The following is an 8,041-nucleotide window of genomic DNA, read 5'->3' on the forward strand; positions in this document are numbered from 1 at the left end:
TATATGTGTAGAATTACATATTAATGTGACAGTAAATAAAATAAATAATGTTGAATTAAAACGTCCTTATTGTGTAATGTGTCATCTTGATTAATTAAATAATTTTCAAGACACTTTAGAAAATAAGGAAGAGTTCAGAAAAAATTCTGACATAATTATTTTTAAAATTTTTTTTCTTCTTAAAAACTAAAAGTTTGTAACATAAAAATAAAATCTATTATTTTTATTTTTGAAGTTAAATTTTTCTTATTAAAAGACAAAAAAAATTTCTGAACTATGATCCCCATATAAATATTATGAGTATTTAGTAATGTTTAAACCCTACAAACAAACATTACAATTTATGAGTAGAAGAATAAGTGTGAAGAATAAGATTTACTTAATAATAGAACTTCGTTCGTAAATGTGATGAGAGAATGAGTTAAATGAATTTTAAAAACATTTTTCCTTCTCTTGTTGCATAATTTCGAAAGGAGATCATAATCGACGATTAATCATGAATATAAGTTTTACAATGTTGAGGTAAGAAGTTAGCTTAAACAACTTTGGGGACTTTAGTGAATTTCAATTGGTTTTATAACTTTAAAGGTAAGAGTTCTATTTTATATCAATCCTATTATATTAATTAGTAAACGTTTTTTGTCTGTCCCAAAGGATCTCGCTAACTGCTGAACCGATATTGTTCTCTTTTACAGTGAAGTTTCTTATAGGTCCTGGGAAGGTTTTTAACTATCTTTTGGGAGGATTCTACACCCCCCTCCCCCCAAAAAAAATATTTTTTAAAACTCTTTTGAAACTCAAATTTAAAATGGGATAAGGTCAACTTTTCCCCCTCCTACCAGTGCCCCTAGAGGCTTCTAACCAATCTGTTCCATGATATTTTGTATGTTGGTCGGTTGGTTAGGCAATAAAAGGCAGAAATTTAGAAATATATAAAAAAAAAAGATTTTCTCGTTTCCTGATTAAGAGTGAGGTCTTATTTTTTTCCTGTGTACATTTCTCATATTCAAGCATCTAGATTAATTGCAATTTTTATTAAAATAATCCATTTTTTATTTAACTCAAATCAATTTCTATTTATTAATTAATTCAATGATTTAATTAAAAAATATTTATTTAATTCAATATAATAATTGTTTAATATTAAATCTAATATTTTATTGATACACATTAAATACCAATTTTGGCGGCCATATTGTTTTTTTTGACGTTTTACAGTAAAAAAATGACGTTTTGATATGTCTTTATTTAAAATAATATGTCATTTAATATTTTTGTTATTTATATTTTTTAGTGACGTTTTTTCAGAGTTAAGGCCGCATTTTTAGGATTTAATAAAATATTATTATTTTTTAATTAATATTTAAATTATATTGTTAGTTTGGCGGCCATCTTGTTTTTCTGGACTTTTAAAGGAAAAATTGACGTTTTAATGCGCCGTTATTTAAGATAACATGTCATTAAATTCAAAATATTGTTATTATTTATATTGTTTTTGGTGACGTTTTTTTAAAGATAACGACGTATTTTTGGTACACAAAACGTCCTTTAAAAAAATATGAAACGTCATTTGTGTAGTAATAAAAAAACTACGTCATTAAGGACGTATTAATGCGACATGTTTCTTAAAATAATGCGATAAAAGTATATGCTGGGTAAGAGTATTAGATTTTAAGATTGCAATTGTCATTTATTGTGCATATGTTTTTAATACGTCATAGTTACTACAACAAATCATATATTTGTCTATATTTAACTTTGAGATAATGATAGAAAAGAGTAGCAACTATATAATCATTACAAGGAATTCGGTATAATCATTCTAAAAATGATGTTTTTGTTTTTTAAAGAAAAATATTTTATAATACACTTTTCACTTTATTTTAATGATGCTTTACAAAGTGTCTAAAAAATCAGCCAGGTGACGTCAAAAAAATGATGGATTATCTATCTTTTTTTTTAGGGTTTTTGTTACCCACTTCTCCTCTCATCCCTAATTTTTATGACGTCACATAGCTGATTTTTTTAGACACTTTAAATCTTCAATTTTTATACTTAGGACATTAGACCCAATATTATAAGAAAAGCATCCATATAGTCTTTTTTGTCTGATATCTCGTTTTTTTCTTTTTAGATGATGTTATCCTTGTTTTTATACTGAGAAAAAATTAAAAATAAAAATAAAATAATCGCTTAGGTAGTAAAGGGTTAAGGTTGAAATAGAAATTTCTGAACAGTTGTATGTAGCACAGTTATTCTGGTTTCAACAATCGGTGGGTGAAGATATCAATAGCTACCCCCCCTTTTATTCCCACCCATTTTTGATTTTTGGTGAAAAATAAAATTAGATTTTTTGTCGTTTCTATCATTGTCATTGAAATGGAGAAAATTGTTAATCTAAAAGGTAAAAACTAAGATTTTTTTTTAAAAGTTTAGCTAAAAAAGAAAGATTAAATGTTTAAATTAATCATTTTTAAATTTTATAGACTTAAGGCTCTAATATTAAGTATTTTTAATATTTTTGGTTTTTCTGAAAAACATTAAGAATGAAAATGATCTTAGATGGAATTCTAATAATGGTATTTTTGTATGATTATGACATTGCTGCTTATTAAAATAGATACAACAATTTTTGTTGTAGGATTTTCGTTTGAATCTACCTGGAGACTGATGCCTGTTGGCGAGACAGTCTCAGGTGAGAAAGATATTTATTATAGTAAAATGGTTATTTATTGATGGAAGATTTGAGAAATTCAGATAAGTATCTTGTGCATGTTGAAATTTATACTTTGTAAGATACAAAAGTAAAAATTAGACATATTTATTTAAAATTTACAACACCTAGTTATTACGATCTAATTAAGAGAGCTGTGAAATTTTTGTTATTCATACAGGGATAGGACAACTAAAAATGAAAATTCGAAATGGTTTTAATTTTTCTTATAAAGATCAAAAAGATGGTTAAATTCAGTTTATACCATTAACAAAATTAATTTGGAAAAAATCATGAAACTTATGTGTTTTTTAGCTGTCATTGGGGGGCAACGCATCGTAAAATTAACAACCCCTCCATTTGCCCTCTAAATATAATTTTAGAATTATTTCGCTTGTTGGTTATTTTATACTCCTGGGTCAAAATTAGTAAAAGGTTATTTAATGAAAGTTTAAATACAAAGATAGGACACTGGAAATTAAAAGTCTAAAACTTCATAGAGTACATAACACTTAAATTTAGGAAACATTCTGGTAGGAAATCAGCGATGCCAGTTCATAAACAGCCAAACCTGCATATTCAGTGTCTACGATGGAAGGTAGCATGAGGAACAAATTACATGGGATACCTTAAAGCTAAGTTCGATTTATCAGACAAAAGGTAAGAAAATTTTTAAGTTTTTAAATTGGACGAAATTATGTAAAACTATGTTTGCTATCATTTGGAAACTGAACTACCTATAATTATAATGAGAATGTCAAAAACTTATTGCATTTTGATAATTTAAATACATTAAATTCGGTTTGAAGTATTGTTGAATATAGATATAAAATACCATTTTCTTAGAAATCCCCATAGAATGTTTTTCAAATTGACTAAAGTGCGTTACAAAATTAAAACAAAATTTGGGTACTCAAACAAATAGATAAATTTTTAAAAAGTAGGATTTTAATTAATTTTAAACGCAAATTATACCTAATTGTGTTTTACCTTTCCAAATTGCATTTGTCGATAATTAAATTTAAACTTTATATCTGGATATCAAATTTAGTAGATGAATTTTAAAAAAGTAGAATTTAAGTAATTTTAAGAGTATATTATACCTAATCGTGTTTTACAAAGAAACTAGCACAAAAAGTTCCCTATACGTTGGCATTAAATTCGTATATTGATTAATACATCCTGTAGGTTCAAAATATTAATTGAGATTTTAAAAATAATCCTAGCATTATGAATTTCAAAAATATTTGAGTTTCTCCTTTGAAATGAATGAGAAAGTTATTTATTTATGAAAATGCTTACAGAATGTTGTAGTAATTGCACGACATATAATAAAGCCATAAGTAAATTTCTGAAGATCAAAAATTAAAAAAGGCTAGTTTTAAAAATGCATGGGTAGTAAAATGTACATTGCACTCTGTAAAAATAATAGACTGGAATTGTTTACTTTTTGATTTTAATAAAAAAAATGTTCATTTATAAATACAGACGAAATACCTATTTGATCTAAAATATTTGTTAAGAATACATTTTATTGATATGAAAATGGCATAATGTCAAAAATGGAGAATTATATAAATTAACTGGAATTCTAAAAACTATGTACCCTATTTTTAATGGTTTGGGACAATTGTATACTTGACACGTTAAAAACATTTATATATACCAGACACGCCTGTTTTATATTCTTTGTTTAAAAATCAAAAGTTTCGTTTCCAAAATCTGATTACAGTAAGAGGAATTTTAGACCAAAATATACCTACCTGATTATGGTGAGTTGTTGCGTTAAATTCGTTGTATGATCATTGAATTGAATAATTGAATAATAAAAAGTTAAATTCTGTCGATAAAAAGCTAGATATTCAAAATAACAGTGTGAATAGACATGTTGATTTTGTATATAGTGCTTTGGGCAGATGTAATGATATTAAAAATGGTGGTTTAGCACAGAATGTCAAAGGGAAGAAATTAATTTAGACTTGAATGAACGAGAATGGATTGGTGCATTACATGAAGTAAATGTAAAATTGAATCTTTATTTTTTCTTCAAAAGTTACAATTTTAATTAGCATTTAGATAATGTAAATGCGTGTTTAATATTAAAAAAGGGAAGTTTTAACACCTAGACTACAACAAAGTGCAATTGATATACACCAAATATGGTTGAAAAGCAATATTCAATTATTTATGGAAATACAAACTATATTATAAAATTTTATGATAAAGATTGTATATTAAACATATATTTTTTCCTTTTTTTCACAATCTCTATTTAAAATAGTGTTATTATACTTTATTTCTTAATCAAACATCTGTATAAAATGCTTAAGATTAAATTATTTAACAGATTGTATTAGTACATATGGTATTGATTGGCTTGAATATCATTGGAGTAGTATTCTAGATTAATTTTAAAAGCTAATAATCTTTTATGGACTATAAGGGATTGGACGTATTATTACCTAATTGGAAAACGTCAGAAATTTGTGCTGTTTTGAAATTTCACGTTTGAATTTGAAAAATAAAATATTTTTTTCTGTAAAAAATGTTTTCAAAATTGGATCAAACACTAATAACCATTATTCAAAAGATTTTTATTAAACTGTGATAGTTTATTAGATTTTAATTTTTGATTATTTCAGGTCACATGAATATTTATTCCAATTCAGTGGATCCCTTGGTATTCCTGATGACATCGTAATAAGTTCTGATTTTTTATTCTGATAAATAATGAAATAAAATCTTATATTGTGGCAATAGTAGAAATCTATAATACAAAGTAGAACGATGTCTGTCCGTCTGTCCGTCTGTCCGTCTGACCGTCTGTCCGTCTGTCTGTCCCTTAAGATCTCGGTAACCACTGAACCGATCGGATTCTACTCTTCAGGGTATATACCTATTGGTCCTGTGGTGGTTTTAAGCTATTTTCTTGGGGGGTGGGACACCCCCAACCCCCCCAAAAACAAAAAAATCCCCCCCCATTTTTTTTTTTTTTTTTTTTTTTTTTTTTTTTTTGCAGAAGATTTCCATGGTCCTTTGTTCAAAAATATTTTTTATTCCAGCATTTATTTTGAATGAAAGAATAGCAACATTCTCTCACTAAAAACAATAAATATTAATTTTTTACGAATTTCGCCTTAATTTTTTTATCACCTCTTGGGGCAAAGCCCCTAGAGGCTAGGGGCGAAGCCGCTAGTATTTTTAAAAACGCTATTTTCTCATATAAATTTTTTGAAGATAGGAAGATATTACATGTAAAAGATTTGGTTCATAATTCAGTCCTATTGTAAAATTTAAATCTTTTTGAAACGGATATTTTTATCAATTAAGACATTACGTTAAAAATTTGTTTTTAAAGTAGATCATACATTTGAAAAAATTCTATAAATATAAAATATGTTGTATAGAATTAAAAACTTGTTTTTATTATAGTTATGATTGTTTTTGTTTATGTGTTATGTACTTTGTAGATATGATTGTATAACTAAACTTCAGTAGAAATCTATAATTTTTCATATTTATTGATTTCATATTTATTGATTTCAGATTATATTTTCGAAACCTAAGACTGATAAAGTTATCTAATACTTATTATGAAATTTGCGATTTTAATTAATATATATATGCCGCTTATCCAAATTTCAAAAAATTCTTTTTGTCCAATAATATTTATAATTCTTTGCATTCTATCAGGATAGGTGAACTTACTGATGATCTTGCCTGAGGTGTTCCTCACGATGTCCTAGATGCGAAGGTTCGGTGTCATAAGCAAAAATACTAAGAAGATATACGTAGCCGTGATTTTAAACATGACTTAAAATGATTTAAAATATGCTTAAAATACCCACTGTAATCCAGTTGAACCAATTATGCTAATAAAATAATTTTAATTTTATGAAAATTATTTATTGTAAAGAATAGATAGTTTTTTATTTGGGTATTGTTGATTTTTTTTGGTTATTTACTAAGTATAATTGCGATTACTTTTATTTAATGAAATCTTCCAATTTTTAACATTTACAAAATGGCCTGCTTTATTGCATCAAGATCCATGACAGATCTATATAGGAAATAAACGTCTATAAACAAGCTCGAGTCTTCCATTGGTAAAGTGTTTAAAACTCATAGTGCTCCAATAATCCATAATAAAATCTCATTGACCAAAGCGATATTACCTTTATTCTATTTGTTTATGGAATGAATTAAGTTTTTCACTTCATGTAGAATGTAGATATTTGAATTACATTGAAGTATTTAATCCTTATTTCATAAATAAAAAATATACGTTCATAATAGAGTAAATCTAAGAAAACTCTATTTTAAAAGAATTCGATTGTGGCGACACTTCCTTTGTGTTAAAATATTAAAACAAAAATTTTAATCATATTAACCCTTTGGTGATGGTAATGTGAAAAAAATATAATTGAAAAAATCTTTTTAAAATCATTTAAATTAATAAATATTTACTTCTCTCTTTTAGATAGTAATGGCGGGGGAGGAAAATTGATTTATTGAGAAATGATAAATATATATGTACTTATAGAAAACTAGCCAATAGCGATATAGTTATATTGAGCCAACTCTAGTTTATTCATATAATGAGGAAATAATGAGAAACCAATTATGCTAATAAAATAATTTTAATTTTATGAAAATTATTTATTGTAAAGAATAGATAGTTTTTTATTTGGGTATTGTTGATTTTTTCTGGTTATTTATTCATATAATGAGGAAATAACTTTAATAGACACTAGATAATATGGTTAACCCTTACATTGAACAAATGAGTAACTAAAAGATTTCAAACATATTAAGCTTTTTAAAAATGTGTATACCAGTATTAACGTCACCTAAAATGTGAATGGATATTTGATTAGCCTTCCTTCATGAAGCTTTTAGGCTTACACAAACCATTTCGAGTTGGCATGCAAAACAACATTAAATTTTGTGTTATTTTAGCAATTCTGCTTGGTTAGTTCTGAAGAATTAGGTTAATGATATTACGCCGACACGACATGGCATCGTCAAAGATATTATAAGATGTCATTGACAGAAAAGCTATCTTAATAATAAACAAAAACGGCGTTATCCTCTTAGGAATTTTTTTCTTCAATTTTTTTCAATTTAATACCCCCCCACCACCCCACCCCCCCCCCCCCCGTTTAAGTGACTGGGTTAGGTAAGGCTAGGTTATGTTATATGGCTAGAGGGCCGAGCGCCCGCGGCTAGGCAGGGCACGGGGTCGTTTTTCTGTGTGGGGGGGGGGCCGGTATAAAATTTTCAAATTTTGAGAAAAATTTCCTAAGAGGATAATACCACAAAAACTAT

At 26.8% G+C, this 8,041-nt stretch overlaps 1 long non-coding RNA gene across 1 annotated transcript; it reads left to right on the forward strand.

Moving 5' to 3' along the window:
• The first annotated feature begins 2,259 nt into the window (after nt 1–2,259).
• On the forward strand, nt 2,260–5,470 carry LOC145332182 (uncharacterized). Its single transcript, XR_013884076.1, has 4 exons — nt 2,260–2,404; nt 2,642–2,695; nt 3,236–3,373; nt 5,356–5,470. It is a non-coding gene; the product is annotated as an uncharacterized LOC145332182 (long non-coding RNA).
• Nucleotides 5,471–8,041: the final 2,571 nt, after the last annotated feature.

This window comes from Acartia tonsa, chromosome 1, assembly GCF_053477335.1.
Source record: "Acartia tonsa isolate MP-2025a chromosome 1, ASM5347733v1, whole genome shotgun sequence".
NCBI lineage: Eukaryota > Metazoa > Arthropoda > Copepoda > Calanoida > Acartiidae > Acartia > Acartia tonsa.